The sequence below is a fragment of the Mus caroli genome, unplaced genomic scaffold (assembly GCF_978045245.1).
Source record: "Mus caroli unplaced genomic scaffold, Mus_caroli_1 scaffold_11, whole genome shotgun sequence".
Taxonomy (NCBI): Eukaryota; Metazoa; Chordata; class Mammalia; order Rodentia; family Muridae; genus Mus; species Mus caroli.
In genome coordinates, this window is record NW_028227266.1 from 57,047,404 (window position 1) to 57,060,412 (window position 13,009).

At 44.2% G+C, this 13,009-nt stretch overlaps 1 protein-coding gene across 1 annotated transcript in view; it reads right to left on the reverse strand.

The window, feature by feature from the left end:
- Positions 1 to 13,009, reverse strand: part of Rec114 (REC114 meiotic recombination protein) — an 86,394-nt gene that overhangs the window by 29,538 nt on the left and 43,847 nt on the right. The gene's annotated exons all lie outside the window — the stretch shown is intronic.

Below are 13,009 nucleotides of genomic sequence, written 5' to 3' on the forward strand. Positions count from 1 at the left end.
AGGGCTACACAGAGAAACCCTGTCTCGAAAAACCAAAAAAAAAAAAAAAAAAAAAAAAGCATGAAGTACAAAGATGTGAATCAACAGATCCAACTGCACACAAAGTTAAAACTTACATAATGTGAACACTGCCATAAACTAGTCGAAAGGCCAACTGCAGGCTGGAAAAGGCTCCTGGCTAGGCAGAAGCTAGCAGAATGGCACAGAACCAAAGCAGAGCAAAACACAATTCAGAGGTGAGGAAACTTGGACTGCCAATACAAAAAGATGCTAGAGATGATTCTAATAGGAAAAACAGAATGGGAAAATCATGACATTCGATTTAACGCCCATCACACACCACAGTGGGGTGGTTCAAGCTCTTAGGAAAGCACACCCACATGCTTGTGGTCCCGCCCAGCATTCCCAGAGGACCTTACCCATCTCTGTGGGGTAATTCTAAATAAACCGGAACGTCAGTGCAGAACTCCATACTCATCCTCTCCACACCCTCCTTCCCTTCCTCTCCTCTCCGCTTCTCTATGTGGGTACATGCGTATGTTCACATGTAGCTATGTGTGAACGTTTAGTTTCATTAAAAGGAAAAAAAATGAAGGCTGGAGAGATGGCTCAGTGGTTAAGAGCACTGACTGCTCTTCCAGAGGTCTTGAGTTCAATTCCCAGCAACCACACGGTGACTCACAACCATCTATAATAGGATCCGATGCCCTCTTCTGGTGCGTCTGAAGACAGCGACAGTGTACTCATATACACAAAATAAATACATCTTAAAGAAAAGAAAAAATTTAAGTCAGACTTATTGCGGAAGAATGTATACACAGTAAATTTCACCTTACTGTACAGTTCTGAATTTGACAAATAACTAGTTATGTATCCACAACAGTCAAGACAATAAGCTTATCATCTCTCCCAATTACCTGCTCAGACCCTGCAATCAACCTCCACCCTGCTCCTCCCTGCTGCCAATCACTTGCCTGCCCCCCATCCTCCCTGTTCCTGTCAGACAGATGGCACTCTTCCAGAGTCTGGCTTCTTTCACTGGTGAATGTGGGTGGGATTCGTCCAGGCTGTGTGATCACTAATTCCCACACACTGCTGAGAAGCACGGCACACTTGGGTCGGAGCTCTTCATCCCTTCCCTGCGCTGCAGATCTGGGGGACGACATAACGACAGCAGCCTCTGAGGAGCCGTGCTTGAGTCTTCACTCAAGGCGCACTCTGATCTCTCCTGAGTAAATAGCTGAGAGCTCTTCCTGCTAGGAGCATTATTTAACTGCCGGGTGTTTTTGTAGCCACACTATTTTGTGTTTCTAATAACAAGTGTCGACACGGTAAACTGACTGACATCCTTGCCAGCAGGATTGTAGTTCTGTTTAACTCTGGCCACTAATGGTCTGAGCAAGTAACACTGAAAACCACCAAGCGACATTAAAGAAAGTCAAAGACTCACTCACTCTCTCTCTCTCTCTCTCTCTCCCTCCCTCCCTCTCTCTCATGTTTGGAATAATGTCATAACAAAATATGTTTAGCCTTTAAGTCTTCTTCTGTAGTTTGTTAAAATTTAGTCAAGGGAAATCTAAAGTTCATTAGAATGATAAGGTGAGGCTCCTGTAGAAGTTTAGCCCTTGGCGTTGACATTTTTCTTTTCAGTGGATTTGCTACAAGCATTAGACCCAGTATAAACTAAATCATCAGCTCTCCGTGCTAATACCTTCGCCCTCAGAGATACACGTCTGACAAACCTTGTGGATATATACAGAGGACTATGCATTTAATAAGATCATATCTACAACTAGAATATAATCCTTATTTCACAAGAAAATAATCTTGGCATTGACAGTTTGAGCAGGCACAGTTCTCACCAGAGCCTGCCTCTTAGGCCCTGCTATCTGGAGAACACAACAGAAAACCAGCCGTCTCTGAAACTTCAGTGTTTTAAAGTCTACTTTTAATGATGGTTCTTAAATGCTTTAACCTCTCTTTCAGCCCACCACCCACCAGGGGTAGTAGGAAAGAAAAAATGCGGGGGAAGTGGATCTGTTTAGAAATGGTTCTCTGGGGTAACTTCCCTCTGTGCTGTCTGGAAATTGGTAGTTTAGTTCACAGGTCAATAGTGGCAACCATTTTACCAGCAGTCCAGTTTGGTAGTGATGGGATAGCAGTCGTGATGGCATGACCTAGCAGGAGCAGCCAGGCCTCAGCCGAATTAGCACCAGTCAGCAGGAGGGATTTAGACCAGCAGGGATTCCAGGAAAGGTTCTTGGCTGTGTCTCTCTCAGCAAAGGGAAGATGTGAGAAGCATTTAGCTACGTAAGCAAGCCAAGCTCAGCCTCTTTCACGGTCCATCGAGTCCTTTTTATACTCCCTCAAAATACCTTGTATCCTCCATGGGTCTTGTCTCAGCACGTGTCTTGCCTCAGCATATGAGTCTGTCTCAGCTGACGTCACTCTACCAATCAGCCCAAAGAAATTGCAGCATACCACAAGAAGTTTTTCTGTGTGTTTCTTCCTATGGAGTCCTGACAACGCAGCTCAACAACACAATGTAAGGGGACTAATACATGTGTGTCGTTAGCAAAGAGTCCTTCGCCACGTGTCCTTTCATGTGCTGCTTTAGCAGAGCGTCATCCCCTCTCCCGAGTCTGCTTCAAGAAAACACTCCTTCACATGTTTCACATTTACTGGAGCAAAACACCACCCAACACAACTGACTTTCCAGAGAACCCTTGAATTTCCACTTCATGTCTCTCCTCAGTAACAAAACTGGCAAAGGCTCTGGAGAGAAAGTCTCCCGGCCACTATGGACCCTAAGAGTTATTGTTTTTACCACTTTTTCTTCAACAGAAGGAAACATAGTATAAAATACGCCTTACCCTAAAGTGTACTATGTATTTCATATGGTATGTGATACAAACCTGTTTCCTTTATGCTCCATTTTAATAGTGACTTAGCCAGGGTATATAATCTGTGGGCATGAATATGTGATACAATGTTACCAATGCATTGTGGCTGTCTTTATCATGCCTTTGTGACATGGATACACCTGTCTAGTATATTGACCTTTGTCAAGGTGACCAAATACTGGATAGGAAAAACCAAGGGAAGAAAGGTATATCCTGGCCCACAGTTCTGGTCAGTTAGTCCACGGTTACTTGGCCCTGTGTACGTCAGCAGGGGCCATTGTACGTCAGCAGGGGCCATGTGCATGAGGAGTTCACCTAATGCTAAGCTGACAAAAGGAAACAGAAGAAAGGGGCAGGGCAAGATAGAGCCCCCAGGATCACATCCATGTGACCCATTTCCTACTTCCTAACACTCCAATAATGTCATTATACTATGGACCATCCAAGGATTCAGGGGAACACCGGGTATTTACTGACCTCCTAGGCACTTCCCAATCCACTCAAGTTGAAAATTGAGATTAACCATCCTATTTAGGTAAGAACTACTACTGGATGTTACTTACAGTCTCATGTAACCCCCACTAGTGCTGTTAACTCATTGCCTTTGAGTTCGGTGCCACCAAGGCTGTAGGTAAGTAAGTAGTAATGTAGCTGACACATGCATGTGCTCACGCACACACACAGTTTAAGCATGTATTCTCGGGAAACAGAGAGAAAAGGAAAAAGCTACTACTATTTATCTGACGCCCCTCAGACACCAGTGTCCATGTCAGAAACAGGGTACTGTACTATACTGTTAAGGCACTGACAACCCAGAGGAGCACACAGATAAGTGAGCCATGGCATCCTAAGAACAGGCATACATAGGTTTCAGATGTTTAAATTGTGTCTAAAAGTATGACAAGAAGCTAGTCAGTGGTGGCACACACCTTTAATCTCAGCACTTGGGAGTAAGAGGCAGGCAGATTTCTGAGTTCGAGGCCAGCCTGGTCTGTAGAGTGAGTTCCAGGACAGCCAGGGCAACACAGAGAAATCCTGTCTCGAAAAAAACCAAACCAAACCAAACAAAAAAAAAAAGAAAAAAGAAAAAGAAAAAAAGAAGCTACTCAGTAAGACATTGAGGCGCCAGGCAGAGAAACACTGAAAGCAAAGATGAGAAAGCAACTTCCTGTCCCACTGGGACGAGGCAGAGTTTAGACTGACATGCCAAAGAGGGTCTTGCCCCATGCCTCGTCCTGCAGCAACTGGAAGCCATAAAGGAAATGGCGAGCGAGAACGTGATCTGATCTGATCTGACTTGCACTGTACAGTGGTTACCCAGACATCACTACACAGGAGGTGTGACAGGAAGGGAAAGCGGTCCGAGGACAGTGGCTGTAGTGGCCCTGATAGGAGGCAGGAAGGCCTAATGGACAGAATGGCACTGGAGAAGAAGGACAAGCCAGCGTTACAGAACTTGCTTTCCATGTGGTTAACTAAACCTGCTCTTCGTCAGCTCAACTGGAGGATTTAGCAAAACGGCTGGGTTAGATAACCAAACGGAGTTTAGGTGCTTAGCTACTTAAATTTGCTTTTTAAAACATTCCTTAGATTTTATAGCTATCAAAAATATTTTCCATGATGCTGCCCTTTCACGTGTTTAGCCTAGTTAGATAAAAGCTCAGCCTAGCTGATCCAGAAGTGAAAGCACTTCACAGTGGCTTCCTGAGAGGGACGCTGGCTCACCTGCTGTGGTCGCCAGTCAGGGTACCTGGGAGGCCAGTCACCTGGTAGGTGGATCAGGGTGGGGTCCAACAGACAGGTCAACAACCAAAATACAAGAACAGTTCCAAACCCAGCAAAAGTTACACTCGACCCCAGTTTATACGGAGCATTTCCTGTTGTCTTGATCTCTCAGAGGATTTTACAAATCCTCATCAGGGACATCTATCCTCAAAATTACTAGCATAACAACAACTCCCTTGTAACAGCCTCAGTACCTTCTCTGAGTTCTTATACACACATACACAACACTGAGGCAAATGGCTCTCTAATCCTTTACTGTTAGGGAACAAACTATCCTAGATCCATTCATGCAGGCACTTCCTGTGGACTGTTCTTTCTCACTCAGGTTTCATGCCTTTATTTGGCCATATTCATTAAAATGAAACACAACCTCCCGCCCCCCCCCACACACCCTGTGGTGTGAAAGCCGTTTCCTCAGTTACAAATGCTGAGCAGAGTGGAGGCTCATTTACTCCCTTTGGATCTTTCTACTCCCTGTTCCCATCACTGACAAGTGCTGAGGTCAGGAGCCCTCGTGGATTCGCCACCTCACGGGGTTCAGGCAGCTGACCTATTTAGCAGTTTACAAGTCTGTTTTTTTTTTTTTTTTTTTTTGCCTGATTGTTGTGACAGGGAGAAATAGAACTTTCTTTTCCAGAGACAGGCAGAGAAGAAAACAACCCAACTTAAATTACAAATTTAGTGTTCAATAGATCCTCTAAGTATCTGCAGCAAGCAGGATGGAGACATAAATGATCTTAGTCCCAAGGAGATATGTATCGATTCAGAAACCTAATGAGAAAAAGTCACATCAAGGACTTCCACACCCAGTGTTGTCACAGGTACCTAAAAAGGCTTCCAAGCCAAACTGGGAGAATGCAAAGAATGCCAACATCCACAACACCATATGGCTTTGTGTGCCTCGCAAATCCTTAGTAAGGCAGGCCAGAGGTAAGATTTCAAACCAAGCAACTGTTTAAGAGGCAGGGAGGAGTCAAGGTTGGGGCTGGGGATATGGCTCAGTACAGCGCCTCAGCAAAATGCAGGAGTGAAGCCCCAAGCTCCAGCACTGAGCATCCACACACAAGGCTAAGCTTGGAGCTGTGAGATCACAACACCGGCATCTGGAAACGGCAGAGGTGCGTGGCTCCCAGGACCCAAACATATGAGCTCTAAAGTCAGGGGCCCTGTCTCAAGAACACAGTGGAGAATGTGGGAAGACACTTGACCTCAACCTCTGGCACCCTGCAAATATACCTGAATGCATGCATGCAAACACACACACAAACACACAAGTCAGATTTCAAAACGTGTATCTTCATAAAGCACATTTGGTTTGGCAATTTATTTTTAAATAAAAGAAGGGAAGAGTTTTCAAAACTAATATTTAAAGAAATTGATTAGTACATGATATTCCAGGGAACTCAGAAGTTTTACAGCAAAATGTGAGGATGTGTGCTCTGTCTGGGACTTCCCTGGGCTTCCTTCTGACTCCGACTTTTATACATCCGGTTTTCCTGTCATGTGTCCCTCCACGGGGAGACAAATGACCTTAAAATATTACACCTGGTCCTGAGAGACTCAGTTCTCAGTTCACTCACAGATGATTAATAACTGAACCCCAGCAGCATTCCTGTTGCAGTTTACAAATCTATCATCCGTCTAGCAGAACACATGCTACTTCTCACTGTCTCTATCCCGGAGGGCACTGAGCACAGAGAACCAACGGTTCAATATTTTGCTTAAAGCTGAATTTCATGACATATGAAAAGTTCAAAACTCTGATGTTTCCATTGATAACACAGTGCTAGGGTCAAAAACTGTAGCAAGGAAAGATAAACTCTACCAATAAAGTGACTATCCATGGAGCCATCCTCACATCACCAAATAAGTGAATATAGGAAGAAACAGGGGGAAAGATATAGACCTGTATTCCAGTAGACTCCTGATTAAAAATATAAAAAGAATAACAGAAACAAAATTATTTGTCAAGACATAAGAAGAAAACTACTACAGGCAAAAGAAAAATCAATAGATGCTGAAATTAGTGGGCAGGAAGATACTGAGAGGGTTGGTGAGATGGCTCAGCAGGGAAAGTGCTTGTTGTATAGGTCCCGATGCCCTGAGCTCAGTCCCCACAACCCAAAGTTGTTCTCTGACCTCCACCTGTGCATGACGGCAGGCACACAAACGACACGCATGCTCACATGTATTATCACCATCAAACGGGAAATAGGATTTGCTATCTCAGATTATCTCCTCAGAAGATGCCAATTTCAAAGGGAGCTAGAACGGCTAAAGAGTGGAGAAAGACAGTGGGTGTCACCTTAATTAAGTGACCAAGGTCAATGGCACCAGCAACAAGGCATGCCAGTCTGTCCTGAGATGAAGAACTAGGAAAGCCGAACAGCTCTTCCTTATTCAGAGACACTCAACAACATCCCTGGCCAGTACTCTCTCAAAGTGCCAGGGTCACAAAAAAGCAAAGATGAAGCCACGCCCAAAGAACCATAGAAGAAAATGAACATCATGTTAGCCCATTATGTATAATCTGATACCTAAAGGCTGCTTAGATCCTGAATCTGAAGACCGATAATAAAGTAATTGAAATAATTCCTACTGGGTGGTAGAGGTGGTGCACGCCTTTAATCCAAGCATTTGGGAGGCAGAGGCAGGTGGATCTCTCTGAGTCCAGACTAGCCTGATCTACAGAGAGTTTCAGGACAGCCAGGGCTACAAAGGAACCTTGTCTTGAAAAACAACAACAACAACAACAACAAAAATAAAAAGAAAGAAGAAAACTACATCAAAACTCTAAACAAAACTGCTAAGAGTTGAATGGATTTAGTTACCATGAACAGGGCCTTTTTATTTAGCAACCCACAGTTAAGGTGGGTCTTTCCCACTTCAATTAACCTAATTTAAATAATTTCACCGGTATGCCCAGAGGCCTGTCTCTTAATTGACTCTAGATCAATATTAACCATCATGAATAATAAATAGCTTTTCTCCAATAATAATATAAGTCACTATTTTAAAATAATACAGACAAAACTAATCCAATTGGACCTGATGTACATTTGAATACTATGGGAAGTGAGACAACTATTAAAAATGCATTTTTTATACAAAAAGACACTAAACATGGGACTTCCTAACAAAAGCAGAGCCCTAGAAGCCTGTGAGTGCGCTATGAAATCATTAACCTTCCCATGTCATTTAAGTTGATAAGAGCAAAAGGATATAAATTCATCCAAGAATGCATTTGTTACAGTCAAATAAGAGAAGGGCTGGAGAGATGGCTCAGCAGTTAAAAACACTGACTGCTCTTCCAGAGGTCCTGAATTTAATTCCCAGCAACCACATGGTGGCTCACAACCATCGGTAATGGGATCCGATGCAATGGGATCTTCTGGTGTGTCTGAAGACAGCGACAGTGTACTCACATTAAATAAATAAATAAATAAATCTTCAAAAAAATAGTAAGAGAAGCATGAAAACATTTTAAAGGATTTCTTTTTAATTATATGTATGTGTATGCATGTGCATCGGCATGTGAGTCTGTGTATGTGAGTGTGCACACCTGTGCAGGTGTCCTCAGAGGCCAGAGGGGGCGTCAGATCCCCTGGAGATTATTGTGAACAACTGGGCATGGGTGCTGGAAACCAAGCAAGGTTCTCCACACCAGCATCAGGGCTCTTAACCACTTAACCATCAGCCTCACACGGGGACCACAGGGACTTTCAAAGAAGGGCATTGCAAACCTTCTTTGAGGCTCTTAAACTTAGAATGTTTTGTTTTGGACTATGATATCAATAGAACAATGACTAGTAAGGGACACGCTAATGCAAACTTCAGGAGACAGACACATTATCAACAGAATTTAGCCTTGAAAGGAGCATTTTCCTGTCCAAACTACAAATCCAGTAAACTAAATAAGAGTTGCACAATAAAGAGGGAAACACTGGCAACTATGTTTGACTCCAGTCTATCAGGAGACAAAAACAGGAGGAAGAATGCCAAGTGTCTAACTCTCCCCTTTGTGAGCATTTAATATCCTTCGGAGAGTATTGCCACAATCAATGTTACAGCTCACTTTAGAGAGAGAAGGAGAAGAGATGAGCCGTCAATACCACCAGCTTCCCTTAAGATTTTCATATTAAATACAAAGTAGAAAAAGTTATAGTCCCTAAGGAAAAGAGGAGCAGCAGTTCATACACAGGTCAAGCTGGGCATGCAACCAAACAAGTTCTCAGCTGCAGTTTTAAAAGCAGAGGGGGCGATAAGGCCCTGAATTCCCTATCAGAGCCGTTAGTGAAGCTGAATATAGACACTTTCCACTGAACACTTAACAAGGCTCGGGTCAAAGGTCACTGTTCCAGCTACCCGGTTAGCATGTCTCTGTTATCTGATTACGGTGAGTGGATTATTTACATCTGCATACATGTTCCTGATTTATATTTGATGATATATACCCTGGCCCACTCACGTAAGATTGCCCATTTGAAGAAACAATTCATGAGATGCCATGAGTCACTAACCCTCTCAGGAAGTTAGACAATTTTTAACTGCTGGTTATCCTACAATGAGAAAGGGGACATACTGATACTTAAATGTATTTTAAGGACTAGGGAGACAGCACAGTTGTAGTGTTGCTGCACAAGCGTGGGACAGCAGTTTGATCGACAGGACTCACATCAGAAAGAAGGCTATGATAGCATACTCTGTAATCCTGGTGCTGACGATGTGGAGGGCAGGTGGATTCTTGGGGCCTACCCATTAGCCTGCCTAGCCTACGTGCAAACTCTAAGCTGGAGGCTGTCCTCTGTAAAACCCAAGCATGCGCGTGCACATGTGCACATGCAACTAGACCCAGACAAACCAAAGTATTCTAGTTTAAAAGAAAAAGCAAAGAAAACAGAAAAACAATCTCATCGTTTTAGACTCCATGTATGAGAGCCTCCTAAAGGGCAAGGGTATGAGGTCGGACAGTAAGGTGTCTGCCATGCAAACTCGAGGATCTGTTTGGATCCTCAGCATCCAGGCAGAAGCGAGACACAGAGGGGTGCCTCTGTAGCCATAGTGTGTGGAGGTGAAGGTAGATCCTGGAGCTTGCTGGCCTGCCCGTCTGGCTGAATCAGCAAGCTACAGGCTCAGTGAGAAACCCAGTCTCCAAAAACACAAAGTGAAGACAGAACAAGGAGGGCATAAGAAACAGTACCACGCAGGGAAAAGAGCGCCTAAAACACTATTTCTCCTAAGAAAATTAACATGTCAATCAGTGCTAGGAGCTGATGTCACTCATGTGACAGAACTGTTGAAGAATTTATGGAAAACATGGTAAGATAAATCTAGCTGCAGGAAAGATGTCAAGAGTCGACTAGCAACTTGTCTTTGGGGAAGGGGGTCGAGTGGAGGGGAGAAGCTGGCAGGAGTACTGTTAAGGAGAGTGGGGGGAGGGGCACGGGCAAAGAAAACAGCTCTCCATTTGTGTTGAGAGTCACCTGTTGTATTACTGCCAATCATGAACATTTGAAGCAAGTGTGTCCTAGGATGTTTGCAATCCAGGCAGTCAGAAAGAGTGTGTCAGAAACAATGAACAGACATACTAGGGAACGTGGACAAGACCTAGTGTGCGACTGGCTCCAGTCTGATTCTTTACACTGATTCTTTACCAAAGGGATGAGAGACAGTTCTCTGCTCGGACAGGCTTTCAGCCCATTCCTCCAAGGCTTCTGGGTTGGTGAGGAGCATACATTGATATTAGCAATGTCCCTTTGTAATATTTGAAAGGAGAATCTATTAGTGTCCAAGGACAGTGAGTTTACCGCAGATGAACCTGCCCACCGGTCTCTCTAGATGTCCCCATGATAAGGATGGACGATGAAGTGAGAGGGGGCCATGGGAAAGGGGGAGGAGCTGAATGCAAAAACACAAAGAGGAAGCACAGACACTGCAACAGCAATGCAAGGTCCATGCTCCTCCCTCTGCAACAGAGAGGGAGAATAGTTAGCATTCCTTCCTCTAGTGCTGAGGTCCAAAGGTTAACCTGCTAACTCCAAGTCCTAACTTGGAGGTCCTAACACTGGGCTAACCTGCTAACTCCAAGACTCAGTTTTAAAAAATATATAAAATGGAAATGGAGGTAAATTTTAATTAAGATTACACTTTATGAAATTAAATAAATCTGTAAAGGTACAGCTTTTTGAAGCCCTAGATGCAGCACACCAGATCTTGAGCAGCAGAGTAAAGGTAGCTGAGAACAGACAAAAGAAGAGCTGGAGAATTGAGATAAAAAAATAATATCAGAAGTTAAAACTCTACCAAATATAACCTGATGGAAAAATAATTACTGAAAGATTTCTTTTAAAAGAGGATATTTTGCTGGTATAAGATAACAACTTGTCCCTGAGCCTCTTCAGCCTTAATGAGGAATAGATTGGTTTGACGGACACTCCACAGTGATTAACAGGCCTGTGGATAAGTGGACAAGCGAGCAGAAGAGACACAGAATGAAGGCAGAAATGTCTAGAAGACCCCAGTGAGGAGTCAATGATTTTTAGCTAACGTAGCTTCTATTAGATGCCTGTTTCGGTTCTACATCACAACTCTGCATGGGGACCAAGTCTCAAAGTGTGTTTTGGTGAGGACAAACCTGTCAATATAACTCTTATTTTCCAGATGTAATTGTCTTCTTGGAGACTCACTGCTGAGTAAGCTCACCCCTTCTGGTTCTTTCTGAACTCTGGCTGGCTGGTTCAACTCAGCTGTTCTGGATCAAACTCCTCTCCTAGCTGACTGATTCAATCTGGCTTCTCTCGGGTTCTCGCTGAGCTGCTCTGCTTGGAAAACCTGCCTCTGAACTCTAAGAACTGAACTTCACTGACTGCACAAACTCAGCTGAACTCAACTGCATTCAATGGAACTGCACGGACTCAGCTGCACTCAACTGAACGGCACAGAACTGCACTGCACTGCACTCCACTGTACTGCCTGAACTCAGCTGAACTGACCCCCTCCCCACACCGCCAAGTCTCCTCTCTTGCCTGTCTGTTGGGCATATCCTATCTCTGACTCATTCTGTCAAATCTGTCTCTGATTTGTCACTTGTTCAATTAGATGTCATTTTCAAACATAGCTGCTTCCTTCTACAAACTAACTTTACCTTCACTGTTTGGGATTAAAGGTGCATACTAAGGGCATGTCTGTATTCCAGCTAGGCGGATGAAAGGTGCCTCACTCCAGCTGAATCACACAGACCAAAAGGTCTTTGGGTATGATCCCTGACAGAGCAGCCATGTTGCTGGATTAAGCTTCCTCTACACAAACCAGACTCAAATGACAGTATCCTTCCTGGTTTAGCTCTGATATAGATTACAACCATAAGGAAGAATCACAGCATATCTACCAAAAGGGCTAAAATGAAAACAGAAAAGTTCAGGGATGGATTGCCAAGAATATGGAGAACTCTGAGACTCACAGGAATGTAAACTAGGCACAATATTTGGGAAGATTCTTCAGAAAAAAAAAAAAAGGTATGTCTACCGCTGGTCAGATGGTGGGCTCTTGCACTGGTGGTATCAGCATCTCCCTGGAGTTTGCCAGGATGCTTGAACCTGCTGGTTCACATTCAGCAATGTTAAATTTTTAGTGTGTGTGTGCGTGTGTAGACTATGGAACTCACATGGGGGTTGGAGGATAACTTTATGTGTACCTGTGTGTATGTGTGTGTGTGTGTGTGTGTGTGAGAGAGAGAGAGAGAGAGAGAGAGAGAAAATATGTGCATGTGTGGACTACAGCAGTCATGTGGGGGTTGGAGGATAACTGTGTGTGTATGTGTGAATGTGTGTGTGTATGTGTGTACTACAGCAGTCATGTGGGGGTTGGAGGATAACTTTGTGTGTGTGTGTGTATGTCTGTATGTGTGTGTGTGTGCATGTGTGGACTACAGCAGTCACATGGGGGTTGGAGGATAACTTTGTGTGTGTATGTGTGGACTACAGCAGTCATATGGGGGTTGGAGGATAACTCAGGAACTGGTCTTCCCCTTCCACTTGTGTGGCAGTCTCTGCTATGTCTGCTCTCATGCCGTGTGTACTGGCTTAGCTGGCCAGTAAGCTTTGGGGCTGATTCTCCTCTCTGCCTCCCATCTTGCCACAGGAGCGCTGGGATTACAGACGTGCACCACCACATCCAGCTCCTCTGCCCCATTTTATTTTTCATGGGTGTTTTGTCTGCACGTATGTGTGTGCACCATGTACCTGAAGAGGTCAGAAGATGGTACCAGATCCCCTGGGACTGGGGTTACAGACAGTTGTGAGCTGCCATATGGGTACTGGGAA